General features: G+C 41.3%; 1 pseudogene across 1 annotated transcript; it reads right to left on the bottom strand.

Moving 5' to 3' along the window:
* Positions 1 to 663: 663 nt before the first annotated feature.
* Positions 664 to 1,641, bottom strand: LOC308423099 (protein FAM98A-like; annotated as a pseudogene). Its single transcript has one exon. The product of its transcript is annotated as a protein FAM98A-like (transcript).
* Positions 1,642 to 12,663: the final 11,022 nt, after the last annotated feature.

Genomic DNA, 12,663 nt, shown 5'->3' with positions numbered 1-12,663 from the left:
GTTTGCTTTTGTCGTCTTGATGGATTGTGGCCGTGTTCGTGGGTTTTGGAGGAACATGTGGTACAGGATTCCACCAACAGGACAAGGCTACTGAATGTGCTGTCTGCAAAAGAGCTCATGTAATAGGAACCAACCCACCAGGTCTATCAGAAAGAAAGGTGATGAAGTCTCTCTGAATAAAATGCCAATCAGGGTAGAGCTAAGCTCAGAGAATAGACATCAGATAGTTTACAAAAAACACACATGGGTTGTTAATATAAGGAAGGTTTCCCAGCAGTAAATATAAAAAAAAGTCTAGGTAAATCCTCATTTTCAAAACTTGCATACTGAAAGTGTGAAAACTATTTTATTCAAGTAATTTCTTCAAAAAAGTATGTATGTTCCAACTGGATTAATCTACTGGTCAATTAAAGGCAACTTAAATTGCCTTTACGATTTGTTTTTCATAGAAAGAAGAGATATGTTTCTTAAATAAACAGTGTTATGTAAAACTGTTTAGTAATAAAAAGAGAAAGAGCTGAATGAAGACCAGCAAATGGTTGTCCTAAGCAGGGGTGTGCCTGCCACCTGTGGTCTTACATCCATTCCAAATAGATGTTGGATTCAGAATTCTGAAACTAAGTTTCTATTACTTGAGCTCTAGTAAAATATGAGTCTGTAGCCTCAGCTAGTGTAATGTCTTCCTTGTCCAAACCCAGAGTGAGTGTACTGATAGCCCCCGTGCTGGAAGTGCTGTTCAAACTGGCCCCTTGGTGATAAGTCTGGCTCCCTCTTCCTCCCCAACCTCCTCGACCACCTCTTCCCCCACGACCACTACCTCGTTCGCCATGGTGCCCACCATCTTGGTATCTATTGTCCTGCTGGTAGCCACCACCCTGGTATCCACTTCCTGTATATGAAGGTGTTTGGAAACCGCCATAGCCACCACCTCCGTAGCCACTGCTGTGGCCGCCATGGTAGCCACCAGGCTGGAAGCCCGAATCTCGATAACCACCATCCTGGTAGCCACCTCCACCTCCATCTGTCCGGCCTCCTTGATGCTTACTTCCTCTTCCTCCCCCTCGGCCACCATGGTCATAGCCACCAAGTCCACCTCTCCCTCCTTCTTCATGACCTCCTCGGCCTCCATATGAGGAACATTCATAACCACCTCTCCCTCCGCCTCGGCCTCCTGCTTGCTGCTGGGAGCCATCTTGTCTTTTCTGCCACGGTGGCATCTCTGGGGGTGGAGGCTCAATTTCTTTAGGTCTGTCACCTCTGTCAGGCACCCTGCCCATCAGCACCTTATTAATGGCACAGGCAGTCTTTTCTCTTATGGACTCACTGCTTGTCCTTAGAATCTTTGACGAGTCTTGTCGCGGCCAAAAGATGAGCAGCGGTAATATTACCTTTAGGAGACAAAACTGAACGCTTTGGCTGGTAAACCTTAGCTAATTTTTCTGTCTGACTCTTAGCTCTGTCAGACCAGCCAAAGGACTGGACGGTGACATCCAAACGTTTGATTAGCAGCTTCCTCCAGACTTCATATTCATTGGCTATGGCTTGGTTAATGGCTTCTATCTTTTCCCAGTGGGCTGGTCCCATCGACTTCTTCAATAGCGGCTTTCCCACATGATTAGGTGGAACTTTGGCTAATGTTTCCTTTAACTCAAGCTGGAACTCTTCCGCTTCACCTGGACTGTTAGTTGCCTGCATATTTTCTTCCAGTTTACATAGGACTCTTAATTCAGACACCAGCTAAGCACAGAGTTTGGTAAACTCCGGGGAAGGGGCTCCAGCAGAGACTGCCTGCAACAATGTACCATCATCCAACAATGGGCCCTGTAGGGAGCTACGCTGTGCCGCGCCCCAAATATGGCGCTGACCTCTGCCTTCTGCCTTCCCGATGGAGAGCGCTCCCTGTGATAAACAACTCCTTAATTGGTTGCACTTGCCTGGTATGTGGAGAGCCGCACCCTAAGATGGCCCGGTTTTCACCCTCTAACTAGTAAACACCCCCAGAGCGCATGCGCCTGTATCTCACCACATTACTGACCAATTATGTTAAGACACCTTAGCTGGTGGATGGTTGGGGAGGATAAAAGGAGAGAGACTCTCAAGTATAGGGCTGCTCCCCGGATCCATTAAAGCATCAAGAATAAACTGCTGAGAGAAGAACCTGGCCGTGTTGTGTCTTTTCCTTGCGGGACAAGGTTGGGCGCGACAGGGCCCTTGTAACCTAGATCTTCCAAGGACTCCAAGATGTCAGTCTCCATGAGGTCACAACTCCATGCTACTGTGGTATTCAAAGTTCCGAGTCGTCAGGCTGCCCTCTCACCTGCAACGCGTACACTCCTTGTTTGTCTTTTAATTTGTTTTTACCTATAATTAATTTTCATTCTATAATCTCCACATAGCAAGCATTTGATAAATATTTGACAGGAGGATGCATGAGCAAGTATTATTGGTTCTCCCTATGTGGACTGGGAAGAAACACAAGGTACTTGGAATGAAAACATTAAAATGAACCAAATAATAACTGAAAAGTAGATCAGTAAATTATCAAATCTCAAAAACTGATGGTTCTCAAATAAACCTTAATGTCTACATGATTTCCTGGGACAATATGTGGTTGTCATAGTTACTTCATGCATGTGTTTCTTTTGATGATAATAATTGTGATCTGGTTGGTCAGAGACCTGGAAGGCCCCAGGCAGTCTTCCCTAAATGGAATCATGGTGTTTTGTGATTGTACTTAGCTTATGCTTGAATTCTAGAGTAGTGGTCCTTGATTCTGGCTGAGCATCAGACCTCTCCCCGCAACTCCCAACCAAGAGTTTTTTCAAGGTACAGATAATTTAGTTTTCACCCATCACCTATGAGTCTAGAGGCTGAGTAAGAGTGGGGTACTCATGTGCTCTTAAGAACAAATGTACAGACATTTCTGGTTGAGACTATCTCAGAGCCAGCCTGCAGTTAGGAAACGTCATGTTACGGAGTGCAAGCCTCCTAATCCTGGCAGTCCTGTCCTCCTCCTGAGATTCTGCTGCCACCAAAGTTACCTCCCATCTATAAGCTCTTTTTATTTGGAAAGAGTTCGCAGTCATCTTTTATTAGCTAGAGTCACATGCTGGGTGACCCTGTACAAATCACATAATCCTTTTGTGTCTTAAATTTCCTCATATGTTAACTGTAGGTGGTAATACTTGAACCCACCCTCAAGCAGTACTGCGGAGACTAATGAAGGCCTATAAAGCAGTCACCAAACACAAAAATGTTCCAGGTATGCTTATTAGACAGGTATGAAGTCCTAGTCACAGCCTTTTAAAATGAGACAAATACCAAAAGAAACACTTAAGCAGGCTTCCCTGCAACCTTTATCATCATTTGAAAGATCCTTTCCCAACATCAACATATTGCTTCTCACTATCAAAACAAGCTATGATCACAGGAAGACAATCCAGTAAAAAGGTACAGAAAGAAGCCCTGTAATCTGTTTGTTAACCATCTCTTAAGATGCAACTAGAGATTATACCTATAAATGCTCTCACTGGGAGAAAAAGACTATTCTTAGACATTATTTATGCATGCTCACACAGGTCATTCGGCTGAAAGCACCTACCCTTGTTGATGTAAGCTGGAAGTTGTATTCTTCTACACTGATCTCTTCTGCACAGCAACATGTAACCTCATTTCTCCCCGTATGGCAAAAAGATGTGGTGAGAGAGACCTTCACCTCTATTTTGTGATGAGATTGAGTGAGAATGAGGAGACAGGACTCTGTAACCTGGGATCTGGGTAGGTTTTATAAATATGTTGGCCCACAAATAATAGCTCATTTGTGTGTATTCAGCTTCTTGGGAAAAAGGAGACAGAAAACAAGCCTGGATTTTAAAATATTTCTACATTTTGCTTTGAAAAGGATCAAAGTTTAAAGGGCCAGGTCCACAGTACAACTATTTAGTCCACAGTTACATGGTTTCTGTGACTCTCCTCCACTCTAGCTAATGTGAGAGGCCCTTTCTGGGCCTCTTGATCTCACTCATACTTCCTTGGGAATTTAGGATGGATTTCTGAAAGCCATTTCTTTGGATAATTTGAAGATTTGTAAAAGATCCTAAGATCTGCGGGCAACACTAACAGCCTTTGCTGTGGAGGTCACATGGAGTTTCTGTAATTCAGTGATTCACTTATAAGAACACTAGCCTCCCACAAAAACCCCTTGGGATTTGGTTGGTTGATATGTTAGTTTTATGGGGACTCTTGCACTAACCTTTGGCAACAGGCAAGTAGAAATGTACTTTATTTTATTTTTGTTTTTTACCCGATGACAGCTTTTAGACTCTGGTCAGCATTCAGAGAGTCCAGGGGAAACAAGCCGTGGTACAGTGAGTCTTGTTAGTTAGGGAACTTATGTACAACTACTGTTTTAAAATAAAGTATGTTTCTACCTCAATAATCTTAAAGGGATCTCAGTGCTTTTTGTTGAACATTTTAGGAGAAGAAAAAGCCACATAGATGCCATTGTGATAGTCAGAAAATATTAATGCTAATCTGTGCCTTCAATGGGATTCACTTAAGTATCTTTAATACTTTCTTCCACTAATATGGAAAATCCCCCGAAGTGTGGATTGTAGATTTTTCCCTTTGTAAAGAGATGCAAATGATTATAATAGGTTTTATGATTCCCTGAGAGTCTCTCAAATTTCTGCTTTTCCAATATCTCGAAGTAAGTGTTCTCTGCTTTGCAGATCTACAAGCATCAAGTATTCATTCTATAACCTTCCTTGGTGACATGTAGGCCACCAGTGTCCCACTGCTCTTCTTAAAATTGGAAGACTGGGTCATGGCACTTTTTAAAGACTGGACAGCATTCAGGCACATGTTTATGGCCTAATGCATACTCTCCACATCTCTTAAGGGGAAACATAAATTCCTAGATGAAATTTAATCATCTTTGTGCATTAACTTTGCTTTCTCTTTCAAGTCTTTAAAGAAACATAGAAAAACTCTAAACTATTCCTGATGAGTTGGGTCATATGATCTGAGCTGAAGCAAACACATCAGTAGAGATAAAAAGACAAGGAGAGAGTCCCATTCAGATAGTTCCCTAGTTGTCTGGCCCATCATTCATGGTGCCTATTTGTTCTAGAGGCTTTTCTCACTGGTTATTGGGAAGAACTTTTAACTCTCTCCCTAAATCAGATCAGTGAAAAGCTTCCTATTTGACACACATAAAAATTTTTGTGCTTTAAATTTTATGTTATCTAAATAACCTCTTTAGAGCTTCTCTTCCTTGTAGGAAGATTTAAATAAACAATATTTTCATTCAAAAATATTTGTGGGTTAATGATAATATTCCTATTGATTTGAATTATTAAACAGTAAAAAGGCTAAAGAACACCCTAGATTGCAAGATCTGGGGTGGAGAGAGGGGAAAGAATTGAGCTCTAGGTAGAGCTTTAAACAGAGATGGGCAGAGGTTAAACGAATGGGCAGTGCTAACTAAGAACAGGGACTAGCAAGTGAAATGGCCCGTGCTTTGAGAAAGATTCTGAAGCAGTAGAAAGACTAGGCTAATATGGGAATATAAGCAATATCCACGAGGAGAAGAATGTCATTATAATTGTAGAGTAGAGAAGAGGTGGGGAGGGTGTTCTTTCTACCCTAGAGCTAGGTGTCGACATAAAATGCCAGAACGTTAAAGTATTCTTTTATTTCTGGGAAGATACTCAGCTGAGGAAGGAAGTGTGCTATTCTTTGGGTATCCTAAGTGCACACACTCCAGAATCGTTGCCTATCCTTCCCAAGTGGGAAGTCGGAGGTCCTGCTTTTGAGTTCCATGTCTCATGGTTATTAGGTACATGATCTCACGGAGGACTCTCGTAACACCTGTGAACCCTGCTCCAGAGGATCCAGTGCTCTCTGTAGGCACCTGCAAACACATGTGCACATGCATGCGTACACATACACACACACACACACACACACACACACACAAAGAAATAAAGATACATATCTCTTTAGATTGATGTGATGTTTAGAAAGCTAATATTTAGAAAAATACTTTGTTCATTTGATGTGATCTTATTGTGTAGAGAGTTTGTGAATTGAGAATTGAATATATAAACCTGTATAAAAGGGTATGAGGCCTTAGAGTTGTGTTTGTGTTGGGATTTGGGACAGAGGCAGTAAGGCAGGTGGAGTAAACTGCCAGGGAAGGGAGTCATGCGGACGGAGTGAGACCGTGGGGGCGGCTTGGACGGAGCAACAGAGTCCGTGCACCAGTTCTATACTAGAAATGGCACCCGTGGAGTGAGACCGCGGGGGCCAATAAAGAGACAAGCCTTTCCATTTTTAATATTTACTGTAACACATATAATCACTGTTAGAATAATGAGAAAGTAAGAGAAATCAGAGATGATCTATCCAGCCCCTGAGGCCCACCCATGGGCTTGAAATTCATATATTTTATGTGGGCATTTAAATTACCTGGAAAGCCTGTTCCTTTTCTACCCTCTGGTCCTTTCCCAATAACTAGAACATTCTCCTATACTGTGTTAAATTATTTCCCTCACCTTCATGTCTCTGTGCCATTCCCACAACCCACAGCCCCAGTAGTCAAAACTGACCCAACTTTCAGATAGTTCGAATCCCTCTGTCTCCAGGAACCTTAGCATACTCTCACTTCCTCCTCCTCTATATTTTGGTCCTTTCTCGTTGGGGTACCTTTGATTGTTAGATCAATTCTGGATCCAGCGGAATACAAGTTCCTGCAAGAGAGTGGCCACACATAAGGTACCCATAACTGTGTACTGCCACCACACAGATGTCAGTGCCTTGTCAAAAGCAGTACTGAATAGGCATCTGATTGAATGAACAATTTTGCACCCTGTCCCTATTGTGCTTTTGGACAAAGCCCCTTGCCTCTTTCAGTCTCAGATGCCTCTATGAACAGAGGATAACAGCACAGGCATACTCCCCAGGTGTGCAGGAAGAATAAACCAATGACTGGAAAGCAATTTAAAATTGTAAAATGAGATGCTATATATAAATGTTACATAATCAAAATCATTTCCTTCTGTATTATGTTTTATTTGGCTTTATATCTTCAAATCCTTTGTGGGTTTCAGAATTTCACAGATGCAATACCATCCACATTAGTACCTAGATTCTCCTGGGTAATAAAAAATTTTGTGTATTATAGATCACAGCTACTTTTCTTTGGCACACTTACATGTAAATCTGTCATAATTTGGGGTATTCATAGTAACTAATGATAAAATACATTTCTAAGGGATAATCCTTTTTTTTTTTTTTTTTTTTAGTCTTTGACCAGCCAGTTATTATTCAAAAGTGTTGCCTCCAGGGAACTAGCTCCCATTAAGTCTAAAATCTGGGTGATGAACATAGATTTTTTTAGAAGCCTAAATCTTTTAGGAGCTTTACAATGAGACCTAGAAATGGCTCAGATTTTAAGGCTCTGCTTGTTTCCTGTGGCCTTCTCTATCTCCCTTTTGATTTGAATGTTACCAGTCACTCACTACAATGCGATGTCCCGGGAATCAGTAAATAGTGGGTTAAGTCCTTCACAGGAAAGCGAAGCAGTACCAGTTTAAGATGTATCTTCTTCCTTAATATGGTAAAGAAGTTGCCAATACAAAATAAGTTTTCCTATATTACCTCTAGAGAGCCTATAAAGAACTCTGGACCTTCAAGTATATAACTATTATTCCTAGAATAGTTCAACTTAGAAATTCTGAGGAAGGGGAGTCCTTACATGTTAAAGGATTAAAGTAGAACACTGTATTCAATAAGTACTCAGTAAGTATCATCACTAGAGGGACTTCCAAAAGCCTGGTCTTGTGCTAGCTCTTGCTCAAGCTTCTTAACAAGCTAATGGGGCAAACCTCACCACCTCAATACTCCCGTTCTCAGCAACTGGATTTCCAAAGAATGGGACCTCTTCACATAGCCTGAAGTTCTTCCTGTTTTAATTCTAGTTTTAATGATAGTTCATTTTATGTGTCAGTTTCACCAAGCCACAGTATAGACTGATTAAATATCATTTCTTGATCTTTCTATGGGGTGTTCTGCGTAGTCCTACACAAGCTACAGTTAGTCATCTGGGATGAGGACCCTCCGTAGAGAAAACGCTCCCAGCCAATTGCCTGTACGCAAGGCATTAGTAAGGCATTTTCTTGATTGATGTAGGAGGTAAAGCTCATCTATGGGTAGTGCTACCCCTGGGCAAGAGGTCCGGAGTTGTATAAGAAGCAGGCTAAGCAAGCTGTGAGAACAAGCCAGTGAGCAGTTCCTGACTCCAGATACCTTTCTTGAGGCTCTGCCCTGATTTTCTTGCACAATGGCCCAAAACTGTAAGCTGAATGAAGTGTTTTCTGGATAAGGGTAGCATTCGAATAAGTGGACTCAGTAAACCACCCTCTCTAACATGAGCATCATCCAATCTGTGCCAGCTTGAAGGTACAAAAAGAATTTCATTTTGCTTCCTGCCTGCCTGCTTGAGCTGGAGCAGCATGCATTTCTTAACCTTAGACTGGGCTCTATGCCACCAGCTCACCTGATTTTTTTTAAGTCTCTAGGCAGGGAGAAAAGTTAAATCACTGATTTTCTGACAGACAACAGATCATAGGACTTCTTGGCCTCCAGAACTGAGTCGATTCCCAAGTTTCTGTGTGTGCGCATATAGATCCCATTGCTTCTATCCCTGAGAGCTCCACAGTGTGGTCAGTTCCCCATCCCATGCCCTCATCCAAGACGATCTTCCCTTTCTCAGGCCTGCCTAATCACTCTCAGTTGTCCATTATGAGGGTTTTTTGTCTAGGTGTTTTGTTTTGTATCGAGACATCTCACTATGTAGCCCCCAGCTGTCCTGGAACTCACTATGTAGACAAGGCTGGCTTCAAACTCAGAGATCCACCTGTTTCTGTCACTCCGGTGCTGGGATGAAAGGCATGAATCACTATGTCCAGCTTCATTATGAAGCTTTGAAACCAAGAATACGTGTTTGTTTTGAATATCCCTTGGTCGATTCCTGGCCCGCTTCTGTAGTTTTACAACAGGCCATCATTTTTCAAGATCATTAGAGTCTTCATCGAGCTCGTCCTTCGTAGTATAAAGTTTTAAGAAACTGAGCGTAGTTTTACTTCTGAGAATGTATATTGAAATCCCAAGTTTCTGTGGGACAAAAACTGTTCGTCCCCTACCCATTTCTGTTAGCTCATTTTATCGTGGTTGGGCCTGTACCAATCTAACCCTCAAACGGAGAAGTTGCTTTGGCATCCAAGTAGAAAAAGAGTGCATTGTTTGGTAGGTGGTGACACACTGGCTGAAGATGCTGTGCCATCAAAAAATCTTACAGAATTCTCTTAGTTGATGTGTCCAAACTAACACCAAAAACACCTCCATGATATTTTGTAGTCTGCACAGAAATCAATATTTCAAACTAATTATCTCTCTCATTTGTGTGAAACTGTCCAGAAATATTGCTGCATTGTCAAATTTAATAAACTATTAATGAAGTTAATAACTTGCTCAAGGTTTCAGAATGATTCCCAAGCAAAGCTACTGTTAGAGTCTATAGCTTCTGGCAGGAATCTAGAAATTTTTGTATTTCCATGCAAGATCTTTTGGGTGGTCCTTTAAAGAATGTGGACAATTTTCAAAGTAAATTTATGTTGAAAGAGATGGTGGGAATGGAAGAAGAGGAAACATATTTCCAGTTAAGCACATTTCCAACTTAGCTCCGCTTCAACTCTTTCAATTTTAATTATGTACTATCTCCTTTTTAAAGTGTGTGTAGATGTATGTACATGAGAGAGGGGGAGGGGAGAATGGCCATTATATGTGCACAAACAGTGCAGTAGGTCCTCCCCTTCTTCTTTTCTGGGAATCTAACTCAAGTTATTGAGCTGTACATCAAGGTCTTTTACCTGAGGAGCCCTCCCATCAGTCCCAGTACTACGTGGTTTAGTCTGCTTTTCTCTTGAAGTTATAAATACTCTGTCCTAGCAATGGTGACACATGCCTTTAGTTCCAGCACTCAGGGGGTAGATCTCAGAGTTCGAGGCCAGCCTGATCTGCAGAGGGAGTTCCAGGACAACCAGGGCTACACAGAGAAACCAGGTCTCAAGACACAAACAAACAAAAGAGCTATGACCTAAAGCAACTTGGGGAGAAAAGAATTTATTTGGCTGACATATCTTAAGTCACAGTCCATTGAGTGGAGGCCAGGCAGGACCTGAAGCAGAGAAAACAGATGAACACTGCCTACTAATTTGCTTCCCATGGCTCTAATACACCCAAGGACCACCGGTCAAGGCATGGCACTGCCCACAGTGGTCTGAGCCCTTCCACACCAACTATCAATCAAGACATTGCCACAGTCTGATGAAAGCAGTTTCAAAACTAACCAACGCAGTATGTATTCTCTTTCACATTTTTTTAAATGCTTGGCAATTAGAGATGGTAAAGGTCCTTTCCTCTTATCTCCATTTATAGGATAAGAGTCCAGTGAGATCTAAATAGATAGAAATTGCATATGTAGGAAACTGTCCGGAGCACACTATTTTTCCATCTCAACCTTACATTCTTCCCCTTTCCAACAGTCAGTACTACAAACGCAAAGCATTTGCAGTGCATAGTAACCATTGTCATGGGCCCCCCTTGAGCAGCTAAAAGCAGTAGGACAATTCTGCCAGCTGTTTTGCAGCCAAGGAAGAAAGGGTAAACAGAGGTTAAGTGACTGCCAGAAGCACTCACCATGGCAGCTGTTCAGACTGGAACTCATGGCTCTTACCAGTCAGAACCTATTGAAAGGCTCGGAAGTATAGAGCTTGTCAGAGAGGGATGGTGGTCCCTAGAAACAAGTTTGCCTAACATCCACAAAGGAAAGCTCCTGCATCATGGTTCTAATTCTTCCCATTCCTTTTTAAATATATTTTTTATAATTTTATGCATGAGCACTATATTTATTTGATTTCCACCTCTCTGCCAGCTCATTTTAGGCCCTCCCCAGTGTCTGTCTGAGTAAGTATGTGTGTGTGTGTGTGTGTGTGTGTGTGTGTGTGTCCTATTGAGTCAATTTAGTGTTGCTCATGTGTGCATATATATGTTCATGGCTGACTGCAGGCTTGGATAACCTATAAAGAGGCTTATCCCTGAAGACTGACCCTCCTTCTGCTAACAGCCACTAATTGCCTGTAATTCTCCACCTAATGGTAGGACCTTATGAGATTCTTCCCTCCACATTTGTATGTTGACTGGTATTGTCATTGTTCAGGTCGTGTTTAGACAGCCATATTGGTGAGATGTTATGGGTACAGTCCTCTGTCACACATAGAAGTCACACTCTCATAGTAGACATGCTGGTCCTCTGACTCTTCCAACTTTTCTGCCCCCTCTTCTACAATGTTCCCCAAGTCTTGGGTGTGGGATTTGTGATGTGGATGTATCAGTTCGGGTTGAACACCCGATGGGCAGTGTTTTTCTGCATTTTGATCAATTGTGGATTTTTTAATAATTTCACCCACTAAAGTACTGATTAGGACTAAGAAGTATACTTATCTGTGGGTATAAGGGTAAGTCAGAAATTGTATTGGTTTGGGAAAGCATAGTCAGTTCCTTTTAGGGTCAATGACAGTAACCAACTGCAGATGGTTAGATAGGTTTACAGTACCAAACATTAACTCTCTCCTAATGAGTGGGCTTTCTGTCTAATTAGTTTTTATTAAAAGCCTATGGCTCTTGGGGGCATTTTTACCCCAAGTGCTATATATCTCTACCTCTCTCTATATCCCTATATCTCTATATCTAAAACTCTTATCTCTATATGGGTCTGTCATCAACAAGTTAGAACATGTAGCATTTGTCTACCTCAATCAGTAGAAGATTTTCTCTAATTCAATCCATTTATTCATTCGATTTTAAATTATATACTTTTGTTTATATCTGAATAAAATTTCATTGTGTATATGCATCAGTTTCATTATCTATTCATCAGTTGAAGGACATTTAGGTTGTTTCCATTTCGTAGTTATTGTGAATAGAGTGTCATTGAATATGGCAGAAGTGGTTATCTCTGGAGTATAATACCAAGTTCTTTAAATTTCTGAAGAAAGAAGTTGTGGGAAACACTAAATATGGAAACACATCCATGTTCATAGTTCTGCAGAAGTAATATTGTAAAAAAAGAACTATCTTACCAGAAACAATCTACAGACTCAATGCAATCTCAACCAAAATCCCCACAACGCTCCTCACAGAAAAAGAAACTTTCCTAAAATTTATATGAAAGCATTAGACCCCCAGATAGCCAAAGCAATTTTGAGAAAAAAAAAAAAAGAACTATGCTGGAGGGATTACAAGCAATATTACAGAGCCATAGTAATAAAAACAGCATGTTACTTGGCATAATGACAGACATGTAGACCAAAGGAACAAAATACAAGATTCAAACACAATTGTACATAACTATTGCCATCTGATGTCTGATAAACATGTCACAAACTCACACTGGGAAAAAGGCAGCATCTTCAACAAATGATGCAGGGGAAACTGGATGTCCACATATAGAAGAAGAAAATTAGACCTGTATCTGTTACCCTGCCTGCATAAAAATCAACTACAAATGGATCAAGGATGCCAATGGGAAATATGAAAGGC

Source organism: Micromys minutus (genome assembly GCF_963924665.1).
Source record: "Micromys minutus genome assembly, chromosome: 8".
NCBI lineage: Eukaryota > Metazoa > Chordata > Mammalia > Rodentia > Muridae > Micromys > Micromys minutus.
The sequence above is the reverse complement of the archived record's forward strand: the minus strand, read 5'-3'. Positions and strand labels throughout refer to the sequence as shown.